The sequence below is a fragment of the Camellia sinensis genome, chromosome 3 (assembly GCF_055761805.1).
Source record: "Camellia sinensis isolate YWXY chromosome 3, ASM5576180v1, whole genome shotgun sequence".
NCBI classification, from domain to species: domain Eukaryota; kingdom Viridiplantae; phylum Streptophyta; class Magnoliopsida; order Ericales; family Theaceae; genus Camellia; species Camellia sinensis.
Window position 1 is genome coordinate 210,749,981 of NC_138963.1, and position 14,975 is coordinate 210,764,955.

The 14,975-nt window shown below is 47.9% G+C and overlaps 1 long non-coding RNA gene across 1 annotated transcript; it reads right to left on the reverse strand.

Annotated features, from left to right (window-relative positions):
- Positions 1–1,194: 1,194 nt before the first annotated feature.
- On the reverse strand, positions 1,195–2,189 carry LOC145821264 (uncharacterized). Its single transcript, XR_014363289.1, has 3 exons — positions 2,016–2,189; positions 1,609–1,770; positions 1,195–1,522 (listed from the first exon to the last, which is right to left on the reverse strand). It is a non-coding gene; the product is annotated as an uncharacterized LOC145821264 (long non-coding RNA).
- Positions 2,190–14,975: the final 12,786 nt, after the last annotated feature.

A 14,975-nucleotide genomic window follows, 5' to 3' on the forward strand; every position in this document is an offset into this window, starting at 1 on the left:
AATGTGTGAATGTAAACACTTTTTCAGATAAAAAGTCTGTTTCATTTCACTATCTTTTCAAATGTACAAGCTTTGGAAACAAAACCTGCCTGCGGCAGTACAAGGTAATCTATCTACCAACCAAAAAGAAAAGTACAAGGAAAGAAAGAAAAGATAGCAAAAATCTGCATCTGTGTCAAGCACTCCAAGGGCCGTCAGTCTGTCCTAGTCCTCTTCCTGGACGAGGGTCCAGGAGCATCATCAGCGTCGTCGTCAGAGCCCGAGCTAGAACCGTCTCCGGTCTCCTCCTCCGATGACCCTGCCTCCGCCTCTGACTCCTCGTCGTCATCATCGTCCGGGGCTGGAGCTCGCGAGCTGCTCCCGACGTGAGTACGCCCACCCCTAGTGCGGGGAAATATCCGGCCCTCCTCATCTCTCCCCCGAGTAGGGACAGCAGGTCTAGCTGGAGCACCTCCTGCCATGGGAATCTGGAAAGGAGGTTGAAAAAGTACACAAAAGTGAAATGCATCAGTATACTGTAGACAGTTTATCAGTGCAGAATGCAATGTTGAATACAGTGTATGAATACCGAGAGCAGTTTATCAGTGCAGAATGCAGTGTGTGAGTACAGGGTAAGAATGCCGTGAGCAGTTTATCAGTACAGAGTACAGTACAGAATGCAGTGTATGCAGTGTATCAGATGCTGTGAGATCAGTGTATCGGGCGTTGTGCCGTGCATCAGATTATGTAAAGCAGTGAATGAATGGTTTCAGGCCAGTGTCAGAAGGACATACCGGTATGCTGTAGACGGCCAGGAGGTCAAATGTCCGCTGGAGCATCCCCATCATCGAGGCATTCATCGCCAACGACTGACGGGTGTACTCAGAAGAAGCCTGCAAAAGTATCAGATGCATTAGTATTCTGTGGAATATCAAGTAAACTGAAATGAAATAACTGTACGAAGTGCAGTGATACATACCGGCGGAAGGTCGGGGACGTCAACGAACTCATGCCCAGCCGGTGGAGGGGCAAAGGGGATCTGATAGGTCGACCCACCCTGCCCCTGGAAAGTTAGCACAGCGGGCAAGGCAGGCCAACCAGCTCCTCGTCCTCCCCGCACTCCGCCCCTGCCACGGACCCGGGCCCTCCTCGAAGATCCAGCCCCTGCTCCTGCTCCGGCCCCAGCCGCCGATGCCACAGGCCTGGCCCCCTCTGCTCGACGACCGCTCAAAGGTCGCATCAGGTACGTCCGCACGTACTCCTGATAGTCGCCGGTGCCTCGGAAGCCGGCCTCCTCCCAGCCGATGGAGTAATCATCCAGCTGCTCAGGGGTCAGCCCCTCGGTCTCCCTCATCTCTGCAGGAGGGTGAGCCGGGACTATCTGCTCAGGTAACCCGCGGGTCTGGCGTAGAAAACGCTCCCCCAGGTACCAAGCCCGACAGACCGGGCCCTCTAGCAAGATCCGGAAACGCGAGGTCTCCTCAGCACCAGGGAACCGACCCCGCATCGCCGACGGCAAGGAAGCCCATGGCCGCCATGTGATCTGAAAGTAACAGACAGTTTGTTACCTACTGTTATTGAAACATGCAGTGGGAAAGCGAAGCTAAACGAACTGAAAGTAAAGCATACCTCTGTGGGGGTGATGGTGTCGAAATATCGGCGGAAGAAGCCGAATGTCTCCCGTGGTCGCCGGGTGCATCCCCCGTCAAAGCGACTCGAGAAGGGAACAGCCGGAGGAGGCTCCGCAACTGGCACGGGTGCAAGCCTAGGGAAGTAGGCGTAAACCCACAACTGCAAAACAGATGTCAGTATGACCATCAGATAAAGCAGGATATACAGAATGAAGCAGAAATGGCAGAGCCGTGTGTTGAGCCGTGTATTGCGTATTGTGAGCAGTGTATAGTCAGTGTGAAGCAGAATGTATGTGTGTGCCGTGTGTACAGTATACAGTAAGTGTAAAGCAGACTACAGTGTGTGCAGTGTACAGAGTACAGAAAATATCGGACAGAAATGAAAAAAGCGGAGAAGAAGTATACCTCCCAAGCCCGCCAGTAACCTCCGAGCAGCTGGCCGCTGCCGCGAGAAGCCGAGCTCATGTACCCATAGAGGGTGGCCAGAGCAGCGCCGCCCCAGTCGTAGTGCAAGATGTCTCGGACGTCCACCAGTGCACTGAGAAGGCAGAGAGGCACGGTGTTCGCCCGGTCGGCGAAGATAGTAGTCCCAAACAGGAACATGAGGAAGCCGCGGGCATACCTCTCCTCATCCTCCGGAGTCATCTGCACCTCCTCCCCCAACACGGGCTGGACCCTGAACTGTGCCTCGAACCAAGAGTATCGGACGAAGCCTGGACGAGCTAGCGGTGGGGCCTCCCCCAGTAGATGGACCTGAACGGCGGTCCACTCATCCATGTCAGTGTCGAAGGGGATCGGATCACCCCCTACCCCGATGCCTGTGAGCATCGAGAAGTCATAAGGGGTCATCGTCATATCCCCTGCGGCAGAAAAGTGGAAAGAATCGGTGGTGTCCCACCACCTCTCCGCCAGAGCGGCAAGAAGAGGTCTGCAGGTGGACAACCTGGAGAGCCCTCGGCAGAAGGTGCCGAAGCCCGCCCGATCCACGATGCGCTGGACCGCATCAGGGAGCTCGTCATACCACTCCCGTGCACCAGTATTCCCATACCCGCGAATGGTATGGGAACCCTCCTGCAAACAGAAAATGACAATGGCAAGACAACATTCAAAATGCAATTTTGAAAAGACAGATATGGCATGTATGCAAGTTTGTCAGATTCAGGCGGATACTGGGTACCAGTGTATGTGCAGTAGAATGCAGTGTGTGCTGTGTGTTTGGGTGATTCAGGGCTAGTGCAGTGTGTGTGCATGTGTCAGTCTCAAGCAGATATCAGTTGTATGTATGTTTACAGTCAACTACGGTCTACGGCATATCAGATTTCAGCAATTAAAGAATACAGCTAACTATGGCAGTTTTGTATCCTACATTGCAGAAAGTAAAGCAGAAAATGAAGAGTTACCTCGGGAGTGCCGAATGAAAGGTGGGAGGTAGGCTCACGCAGCAGTAGCTCAGGGGCCGCGCACCTCTCGAAACTCCAGAACTGACGCAGGCCGTCTGGGGGCAGAACGTGAATCGCCGGCCGGTAGGTCGCCGGGTCGAACGGGCGCTCGCTCAGTGGTAAGAGCTCGAGCCCGGGATCCATCTCGTGGTCCGGGGGAGTCCCGCCACGTGGAATGTCGTCCGCCATGTAGAGAGTGGTGTGAAAATGGTCGGAAAAGGGAAAACCGAGCCGGAATGCGAAGAGTCAACCGAAAAGTCAACTCCTGAGAGGGTCGGAAATGGCCGGGAAGGCCGGAATGTGAAAAGGCACGGAAATGAAGAGGAAAGTGAGGGGAACGAACCCCGAAAAGGCGAGAACGCCGAACGAGGCACCGAAACGAGAATGTGATCGGTGGAAAATGTCCGAAACGCGAAGAGGATCGCGAATCCGACGACGAAACGAGCGTAGAACGCGAAGAAACGGGCGAAAAATAAGAGAGAAGCACTCTAGAGAGAGAGGGCAAGAATTTTCGGCGTGAGAAGAATGAGAAAATAGGGCTTGAAGCCCTATTTTATAACACTCGAGGTGGAAAGACAAAACTGCCCCGCACCAGCAACTGTTTGCCGGTCGGCAATGTTTTGTGCCGGCCGGCACTTTTTTGTGCCGATGGAATTGTTTTTGTGCCGATGGCCAGCCGGTGGCCTCCCCTTACTGCCGGTGGGGTTCCCACAGCCTTGTTTAGGCCATTTGAGAAGATTGGGTCTTCATAGCTCAAGCAAGTGCAAGAAAGTGCATCTCCGACGCTCAACCGGCCTCCGTTCTGACCACGGGCCGTGTCTCTAGTGCGTGGCACTCGAATTCGTGCAAGGTGTATCCTTTTTGTATCCTTTTTGAATTCAAAAGTTGCCCCATGTGTGTTGCACAAGTTCATCACACTACTTCGGTGCATTACATCGCACCGTCGTGCGCCGCACATTTGCATTGTTATGCACGTGTTACATGCGTTGCAATACGCACCCCTTTGCATTGTCGTGCACATTTCTCATGCATCATTGCATTTCCATTCCATGCGTTGTCATGCATTCCGGAATACATGCGTTGTTGCGCATTTGAGCCCATTTACACTCCGTGTGGCATGCACGTCACACTTGGCATCGCACTATTTTGTGCATTGCATTTGTTCGCGCTATCTTGCGCACCTCAATTGCACTTGTTAGTGCATTGCATTTGTTCGCGCTATCTTGCACACCTTACTTGCACTTGTCAGTGCATTGTATTTTGTTCGCGCTGTTCTGCGCATCGCACTGTTTTGTGCATCACATTTTCTTCGCGCTATTTTGCGCATCGCACTATTTTGTGCATTGCATTTGTTCGCGCTATCTTGCGCACCTCAATTGCACTTGTTAGTGCATTGCATTTGTTCGCGCTATCTTGCGCACCTTACTTGCACTTGTCAGTGTATTGTATTTTGTTCGCGCTGTTCTGCGCATCGCACTGTTTTGTGCATCTCAAACCGTCGCACTGTTTTGTGCATTTCAAAATTGTCCGCGCTGTTTTGCGCATCGCACTGTTTTGTGCATTGTATTGTTCGCGCTGTTCTGCGCATCGCACTGTTTTGTGCACCTCAATTGCATCTAGCATGCATTCTATCGCGCTATCTTGCGCACCTCACATGTACTTGTTAGTACATTGCATTGTTTTGCATACGAACCGGCTTCGCGAAGCGTGTAAGTCCAATTTTCAAAATTTTGCATTCCGTGTGGCATACGTGTCACACATGCATACATTTAATCCCCACGGTCTGGCGAGACCTTAAACACGCACGGTCTGGCGAGACCTTAAAAACGCACGGTCTGGCGAGACCTTAAACACGCACGGTCTGGCGAGACCTTAAACACGCACGGTCTGGCGAGACCTTAAACACGCACGGTCTGGCGAGACCTTAAAAACGCACGGTCTGGCGGGACCTTAAACACGCACGGTCTGGCGAGACCTTAAAAACGCACGGTCTGGAAAGACCTTAAACACGCACGGTCTGGCGAGACCTTAAACACGCACGGTCTGGCGAGACCTTAAACACGCACGGTCTGGCGAGACCTTAAACACGCACGGTCTAGGAGACCTTAAATCCTTTGGAGGTGCGAAACCTTCAGCGCATTGTCACGCGTCTTGTAAATACCCCCATGGTCTGGCGAGACCTTAAACACGCACGGTCTGGCGAGACCTTAAGCATGCACGGTCTAGGAGACCTTAAATCCTTGGAAGGTGCAAAACCTTTAGTGCATTGGTGTGCACACTATTGCTTTGTACATATCTTAAGCCGCGTGTAGTCGCGCATTCCATGCAACATGCATTTCACTTGCATCATTTGCATTTCAAAAAAAAAACCAAAAAAAACATGCATTGTCATGCATACATTTTGCATTCCGGTCTAGGAGACCTTAAATCCTCTGAAGGTGCAATTCCTTCGGTGTTTGTCGTGCCCGAACGACTTTCGATGGTCTGGTAAAGCCATCCGTCTGTGCTTGCGATGAGTTCCTAGAAGACCAACTGGGACGGTGGAAACTAGAGTTCGAACGGCTTATGCCTAGAACGCAAAGGTTCGGGAGTTCCGAGACTAAAGTCTGGTTTAAATACCCAGAGGTTTACCCTCGGCTTGAAATCTGTATGGAAGCCCCATAGGTTGAGGCGGCATGTCTACGCCTCAGTTCTGGATACTGAACCAACCTAGTATATCACCCTGTTGGTAAGATAGGGAAAGTTGCAAGCATAGTCATTGCATATTTGCATTGTCTTGCATATTGCATTGTAGATTGCATGCATTCATTGCATCACCTTCCGCCTTTGGCTTGCGCCTTTCCATGTTGAGCTTGGTTTGGTATGTATCCTTACTTTTCATGTTAAAACACAGTTCTGTATGTGTATCGCGCCGATTCCACGTTGATATGTTGGTTGAGGGTTGCGGCACCTTTTCTGTGTTACACATGGCTCGTACGTGTGCATGCCTTTCCTAGGCAAGATTTGGTTTGGCTTGCGTGCCATATCCATTGTATCCATATCCATTCCATTGCATATTTGTAGATATTGCATTGTAGATTGCATGCATTCATTGCATCACCTTCCGCCTTTGGCTTGCGCCTTTCCATGTTGAGCTTGGTCTGGTATGTGCCCTTACTTTTCATGTTAGAACACAGTTCTGTATGTGTATCGCGCCGATTCCACGTTGATATGTTGGTTGAGGGTTGCGGCACCTTTTCTGTGTTACACATGGCTTGTATGTATGCATGCCTTTCCTAGGCAAGATTTGGTTTGGCCTGCGTGCCATATTCATGCATTACATTGTAGTGTAATTTTTGCATCCGGCATTAGGATCGTAGTCCTTTCTCCAGCGGGTTGTTTCCCCACTTATGTCAATTCCACCCAATACTTGTTCTTGCGTTTGTCTACAATACTCATAGTTCAGTTGACCGTTCTATGGTAGACAGACTTGTTACCTCCATCAATCTATTTGACTTAGGTGTGGTTTCGAACCGCTCGTGATTGGATCACGATTCAATTGCTTTGCATGTAGCTTGCATTGTTTCAATTACATTGCATCTGCATTTGCATTGTTTATACATTGTTTTGTATATATCGCATATCGTTTTGCATCCACATTTGCATTGTCATGCATGTTGCTAACAATATTGTACCTGTTAAGTTTGTTTTCTTTTTCAGGCACGATATTGTATGTACGGTTCATTTGAGGCTGGTGCAACCAGACGAACCGGACAGGTATTGTATCTCCCGAGTGAGACTTTTAGAGAATTCCATAATTCTCTTACATCCTTTCTGCATTGTAGTGTAGTTTGGTATGCTAGCTTAAAACTGTCGCATGTTTGCTTCATTACAGCTTTCTTTGCATGATCATAAGTTATGCTCGGCTCCGTGCATTGTCTTGCATTTTGCCCCTGCCTCCGGGCGCATACCTTATTTGTCTTGCATGTTTGTCTGAGTCTTCGGCCTTGTCAAAAATGGGTCGTCTCTGGGCTTTGACATTCACTCCCGTCATTGTTATGACTTTCGAGTTCTGTCAAAGAGGGGCAACTGTAGACACCCCATTTTTGACCGTCCTCAAGACTTGGACGTCACCGTTTGAACACTCGGTGATTATCCATGTTTGTGTTCGTTTGGAGTTCCCGGAGGTCTCGGCTCGCGCGCCCCGCCTCAGGATCCCCGAACTCGACCGTTTAGTGTCTGGTTTTGCACCAAACACTTGCATCTTGCCTTTGAGAGGCAGAGTGGGGCTTGTAGACCATCCCCACCCTTCACCGGCAGTGGCTAGATGCCACCGGCTAGTTTTTGCTTCCACCGGCAATTTAGTTTGCCGGTCGGCACTATTTGTTGCCGGTCAGCACTTTTTTGTGCCGGTCGGCACTTTGTTTGGCCAAGATGGCATTTTTTGCCGGCCGATTGCTGTTCATCTGCTTTTGCAGATATTTTTGGACAGCTGTATAACTTTTGCTCCCCTCCATACACGTGTATGGAGGGATCTCCCTCTTGCAAAGCTTGTTTGGTAAGCTTTACAAGAGGCTTATAGAGAGAGCTCTCTCTAAGGCAAAGAGAGAGAGGCTTAGACATTTTTGAGGGAGAGAAATACAGAGAAGAGCTCTGGTTTTTCTAGGGTTAGGGTTAGACATACACTTTCTATCTCTATTTCCCTCTCATTTTGCACACTAGGTGTTTTGTGCCTTACTATTGCACACAAACACCTAGTGTTTCACCTTCCTCTTGGAGCTGAGGTTCCAAAGAGTGTGTTTTGAAGTTTTTGTCTTGGATTCAAGCTCAAGGAGGCCATTGGAGCATCTTTGTTGAAGAAGGCATCAAGGGTGAGAAACTAGTCCCTTTTTCCCCTATTTTTGCTTTGATTTTATACCTACCTTAGAGCTGTTTTTGTGCTTGTTGTATAACATAAAAAAGTTCTATTTTTAAGCCCTCTTTATTGTTTATTAAGAGTGTTTTGTTGTTTGAGGGGTGTTGACCACCCTTAGGCCTCAAAAGGCCTCATTTTGAGCCATTTTGTGCTAGCTCCGGGATTTTGGTGTTGAGGTCTCTTCACCACTGAAATCTTGAGGGATTTCAGTGGTGAAGATGATCCTTTGAAGTCCCAAGAAGGAGAGGGCCACCCCCTCTCCTTGTTGTCCTTGAAAAGGGCACATTTTGGCCTCTTAAAGAAGCCTATGCTTGAGTGTGTGTTGAGCATGTTTGGTTTGTTTTTCATGCTTATATATCCATGATATAACATGATTTAAAGTTGGTTTTGGAACTCCATGCATGTTTAGCATAGTTGCCTTGTAATGCCATATTTGTGCCTTAACATGTCTAGGTTGTTAGCCTTTGTCGGAGCATGTTTTAGGCTTAGTCTTGTGAAGATTATGTGCTTATTTTGCCATGTTCTAGGTCTGTCCATAAGTATTTGGGTTGATTTTAGCATGCATTATATAGCTCCTTTGTATTTGGGCTTGTTGGCCTTGAGTATGTGCATGTGTAGCATGCCATCTTTGCATTGTTTTGGTGATTTGGAATCATCCTACATGCTATTTCAGTCCCATTTCCATGCTTGTTTGGTTGCCTTGCATGTCTCTTTAATGCTTTGGAAGCATGTGTTGCAATGTTCCATGTTTTGATGCCTTTGCATGCCTTTGAATTTGGGCCACTTAGATGCCATCTAAGGAGTCCTTTGGCCTTGTTTTAACATGCTAAAAATCTATTTTTAGTTGTTTAATGCATGCCATGTTTGGTCTTGTTAAAGTGTAGTTCAATGCCTCATTGATTTGCTTTGAACATTTAGGCCTTTTGGTGCATGCTTGGCTTGATTTATAACTTGATTTGGCATCATTTTATAACATGATTTTAGAGCTTATAACGCATGCTAATTGTTCATGTTTGTCCCTTTCAAGTGTGCTTGAATGTTGTTTGTTTTGTGCTTAAGTGTAGGCCTTCCATCATGTGTATGTGTGCATGTGTTTTGGCTTCTTGTTTTGGCCATTTTGGCTACTGTTTTAGGCCTATTTTAGAGTCGCCTAATTCATGTTTAAGTCCATCTTTGCACTCATTTGTATTGCCATATGCATGCTTGTATGCTTGCATAAGTGTTTTGCCATGTCATGTTGCATTCCTAGCTTGTATACCTAGGTTGCATTGCATTTTGCATGCATGCCTTGTTCCTTGAATTGGTGATAGGAATTGGGCCTAATTTGTTTGATTGGTTTGCATGCATTTGAAACCAAAGTTGCATACTTGGTTTCTTGGGCCATCATGCATGGAAATGCGTGATTGGTGGTCCGAGAACCGAGGCATATGTCCCTTTGAGTCATCACAATGATAAGAGACATGGTTAGTGCATACATGCCTTGAAATATGCTGCCATGCCTTGTTTTGCCCTCTGTTGCTGTGAGTTGCAGGTTCTGCAGGAATACTCTGCCGACCGGCAGTGTAATGTGCCGACCGGCACAATTTTCTCTGCCGACAGGCCCTATTTTGTGCCGATGGCCATACTACACTGCCGGTGGAAGTTTTATTCAGCCGGTGATGATCCCCTCTGTCCAAGGATGCAGTCCTGAGGCTTTGACAGCCTCCAGAGGAGGAAAGGAAGGAAAACAGAGGCAGCTTGTGCATGGTGGCGCGTTTCCCGAGACGCTTTCCTGCTTTAATTAATTTAATTTAATTTGTTAATTAAATTAGTTAATTTGTAATATTAATTAGCTTGCGTAGTTAATTAATTTGTAATATTTATTCGGTCCCTCCGAGCGAGGGCAAATCTGTAATAAGTGTGTGTGGGTGTGTGAATGTCTTCCAATCCCCGCTTCTTTCTTCCCTTTTACTTACCTGCTTTGATGGTTAGTATTAGGGCACGTCTAATTTAGCATACCTTATGCTATGCATGTGTGCATCCATGCATTTGTATTACATGCATTAGGCTCGGTACATAACGCTAATTGCATCAATACTTCAATTTTCAAACTGAATACGTGATAATTGTGCATTTTCACATGACATGTTTAGGATAGCCGAGCCTATTCTAGCAACATTTTGTATGTGATGCATTAGGCACTTCACATGGACTTGGATCATGCATGTTTGCTAACAAGTTCTTTGTTTTGGCACGGAGTACTATGTAAGTATTTCTGCTTTAGCATATCGCATGAGTGTGAATGTTGCCATAACAGCATGCTTAACATGTGGCTAGATGCTTATGTGTTAAACTGCTTTGAATGCCTGTGGGTGAAGGTTGGGTTGTTTGAGTTGGAAAAACTCGTTGAAATCCGTATTTTAGCCTACTTGCGAGTAGCAAATTCCAAAGCATTTTCAAACCAAACGGATATGCAATGTTTATTTCCAAATTAGGCAATCTAGTCTATACTTGTTTGCTGTGCGCATAACATAGTAATTCTAGGCTAATAATTGGAATAAGAGCACGTAAAGTTTTCAAAAACGGATATCACGGTTAGTAGAGGCCGGTCTTCGGACCGGGCGAAAGGGGGTGCTCATAGCTGACCTTCCCCGATCGTACCCAAGCTCCCGAGCCGAGACAACTCCGGTGATGACGGACATGTGGCCTTCGGCACCGAGTCAGGGTTTCCTAAATTCTCCCATAAAAAAAATATTTAGGTGGCGACTCTGTATCTGGCAAAGCAGTCCATGTTTGGCGCTACTTTTTCAAAAATCTGTTTCTCAAAACGATTTGCCAGATTTGGACTCTTTGGTTCAGATTTAGAACCGTGACACAAATCGAGAGTCCGAACTGTAGCACGAGGTCCCACGCGGGCGCTGTTACAGTTTCTGGCGACTCTGCTGGGGATTTTTAGAGAGTTTGACTTGAACTCGTGATATCCTGTTTTGATCTCATTTATGTGTTTCTTTGCATTGCATGTGCATTGGTGCGCCTAGGAACACAGTGTTTGCCATCTGCCATTCCTGAACGGTTTGCCGGAGGCTTGTCTTGTCAAGGCATGTCCATAAGGCTGACCGGCTATGGGCTCTGACAGCATGGGAACACAAACCCCGGTTTTACCGGGGCACCCTTTTGACCATTCGACCTAGTGCATATTCGGAATCCATAGTGACCATTCCAAGTTAGGACAGGTTGCTTACCCGATGTTAGGTTGTTTGAAAACCGCTGTGTGCGTAGTGAAACCCTAGTTCCTGACAAAATAGGACAGGGAAACCCTACCCCAACATAGGGGTGTTTTGTTCTCTTTACTTGCTATGTGCTTTTAGAGTGTTGCTCTACAGGAACGCACATGTCAGTTTGCAAGTTTGAGTATCAAACCTGGGGACACCAGTATCAGTATCAGTTGTGAGAATCAGTTATCCGCGGGTATCGGTTCAGTTTTCGGGAACAGTAATTTCTGGGAACAGTGATCAGTAGAAGGGTACAGTTGTGTAGCTACACCCGTGGTTGATCAGTTTGGGCTGAAATGCTGTCTGTTTTTCCTTTCAGTTCAGAGAGTCGCAGAGTTGAAACAGAATAGCCAGTGTCCCCCTTTACTGAGGCAAGATTTATGGCGGCACAAAGTTCAGAAGAAATTGTGGTTATGACAGCCGCACCAGAGCAGGGGACCGCTCCGCAGAGTGAGGCCAATATCAGTATGTCACACCCGCCCAGGATGCCCGTTGTGCACCCGGTTTGGGCTCCCCAGTTATACCAGGCTCGTGAGCCCACCACCTTCGAATTGATGGGGATGATAGGCGATCTCCAAAGGTCTATGGCAGACCTCGCCTATGGAATGTCGGCTTCACCGCCAGCGGCGCCGTACGCCGGGAATTTTGTACCACAGGAGCCCCCGCTACTGGGGCGGATTGTGATAGAGCTCAGCCAGCCAGAGGTGGCTTCCGGCTATAGCCATGATATGCCAGCACCAACCCAGGCCCTCGATCAGGCTGAGGCCAAAGGAAAGGACAAGGCAAAGGTAGACGCCGACCCTATTGAGCAACTGCTGTGGGCAGTCGAGGCTCTGAAGGCCAGAGGGATGAACAAGCAACAAACATCTGCAATAGTGACCAAAGCTGTAGATGATGCTTTCCCCGCTCCAACCAAGGGCAGTTCAAGCCAGACAGAAAACCGGGATGGGCCCCGTCATGCCCAGACAATTCCAGTAGCTCCCACCCCTGCATCGGGAAAGGTTCAAAAAGCCAAGGCAGCGCCAGCTGATCCACTCCAAAGGCTTAAGTACCTGCCCCGAGGGCACAGGGCCTTTCACGACCTCCACATGCCTTTGTCTAGGGCATTGCTGATATTGGCGAAGAATGGGCATCTTAAGCCTTTGGAGTCCCGGCCACTCCCGAAGAATCTCCCCACCACTCACGATGCTACCTTGTACTGCGCATACCATCAGCAGTCCGGTCACAGTACCGATGGATGTTCCCGCCTTCGTCATGAAGTGCAGGATTTGATTGATAACAAGGTTATCCTACCACCCACCTCGGGCAAGCCCGTCACCACTCAGTTGTTGGATTTCGAGGGCTCAGATACTGCGAGTATGTAAAGTGAACCGCCTGCGGGCAACATTTGGTACATTTTTGGATGAAGCGTCTGGCACGCATTTTTGAGCATCGGTGAAACCGAGTTTTGTAAATCCCGGCTTGGATGCCGAGTCAGTCTTGTGTTTTGAGTCTGTCTCTTTGCCTTGAGTCAGTCTTTTTTGCTTAAGGGTCTGTCTTGTTGTATCGAGTCAGTCCCCGTTGTATATAATACCAGGTGATTCTGGGGTTGTTGCCTCGAACACCGTTTTGTTTTGTAATTATTATCTGTTTTTGTTTTGAGTCTGTCTCTACCGAGGGGCCAGTTGCACCAACAAAGCCGATTGAAACAGCTGTTGCTATCTCAACCTTCATGCTTGCTTTCGGCATAAGGACCAGAGAATTTGAATGGGCTGACAGTACATCTCGCCTGCTCTCCTGCGCGCCAAACTCATAGCATTAACCTAAGTTTTTCAACAAAACAAACTTTTTGAACACTGCGGTGATGAAAACGAAGGGGAAGGAATTCCTCGGGTTTTGCAAAATTTTGATCATTTTGAGAGAAAGAGAGGCGTGCTGAGCCTTTTTATGAATGAAATCATGCTTGTCGGCGTGAGTACTGAGAAGGACCCTGGCCTGATCCAGATTGGTTCCACACTATCTTCGGCACGAGCGATTTGTCGCTTTCTTAAAAACTTTCAAAAGCAAATGTTTTACGCAGCCCTGCGAAGACCTGTGTGGAATCACTCTTGAGATTGCGCAGCCTAGGATCACTCTCAGTCTCAAGATTCAACCTATTTGTTTTCCGAGTTTGAACCCGTTCAGAATGTTTAGAAAGTTCAACGGACAAACGCCATGGAGGCCCGTGTGGCCAGTTTCGAAACAGCCCTCGAGCAGGAGGCACCAAAGCCGAATCAGAAGGAGTAGATCTCGTCGGAAGAAACTCGTAGAGCAACCGAGATGGATTCTCCGCGAATCAGTGCAACAGCCGTTCTCCTAGACACAGAGAGGCTTCAATTTCAAGAAACCATTTGGCATGAACTTGCTACACTTTTACCCTTGAGAGGCTCGCTGGGCCGAAAACCCGGAAGGGCGACCCAGGCAAAAGTTAGAGCAAGAAAAAGAAGAAAAAGAACAAAAAAAAAAAGAAAAAAAAAGAAAAAGAGAGAAAGAAAAGAACAAAAAAAGAGGAAATGAAATGAAAAGAAATGAAAAGAAGCTCGCAAGGTCGAAAACCCGCATTGGGCGCCTTGGCAAAAATAAGAGCCAAACAAAGTGAAGGTTAAAATACCCGAGTGGACCTTAGCCGGAACTACGTGAGGCTTGATTCCCATGTTTGGGATACGTAGGCAACTTCATCATGAAGTCCAGCCCCCAACGCTTTCATAAGCGTCTCAGTCCATGCAATGGTTTCGATCTCATCCCAAAGTCCAGTGGCCAACACCCTTCAAGGTGACTGTGTCCATATATGTGTTGTGACCGTCTTCGTCATCTCTGTGTCTGAGAGTTCGACCACCGCCAATGAAGACTGTTTACAGTTTGCTGCGGCACCATCCAAACAAGGGGCAACTTTCCGTTGCCACAAGCCGTCGTGAGACGCCATTCAAACTAGGGGCAACTTTCCGTTGCCTCCCACCCCCTTCAAACCAGGGGCAATTTGCCATTGCCTCCGATCCGAGGTTGCGCATCTCGAAGAGTAAGTTCCATGCTCGTTGAGCATCAGCTGTTTGAAAAATAGTTTTTGAAAATTTTTACTGAGGTTGACTATTTTCTCGAAAACTATTTCATTTTCCAAAATCGGACCATTGTCTTGGATCCAAAAAGGAAAACTTTCAGTGCTTGCAGCTTGACTTGCATGTTTTTCAAATCAAAAATCGAACAAGTACGTTAATCCAACTCTCGTTTTGATCAAAGCCGTTTTAGTAGAAAGCAAAAACGAAAGAATGGTTAAAATGATGAACTAGGGGCACAGTTGAGTCAGGCATTCTGTCTTTCCCCCGTCATCAACGTACTTGCCAGAAGAGCACGCTGCCCGCCGGAAGAAATAGCCGTGAGCTAACGGTGTTGAGCATGAACCCACACCTTTCTATTTATCCATCAGTCACCCCGGGGAGGGATGAAAAATGAGAGATTGAAGAATAGAGAGGTGTAAGTTGAGAGAAAAGTGAGGAAAAGGGTTTTGAGAGAAAATCCGAGCTTGAGAGTCGAGTGATGTGAGGATCACAAATGAGAAAGGGTGGGAAACAATACCCAGATTGAACTGGCTCCTCGTGGTCCGAGGTCTCCCATCTTCGTTTACGCGTCTGTGTGTCGTGTCTCTTTGATTTGACGGTCTCGTCTTTTGTTTTGAATCTCTCCCGAGCGTGTCTCGTTGTGTTTAGGTCGTGTACCTTTATATTTGAGTCCTCCCCGCTGTGTTCGGTTGTAGGCTCGACATCCCGGT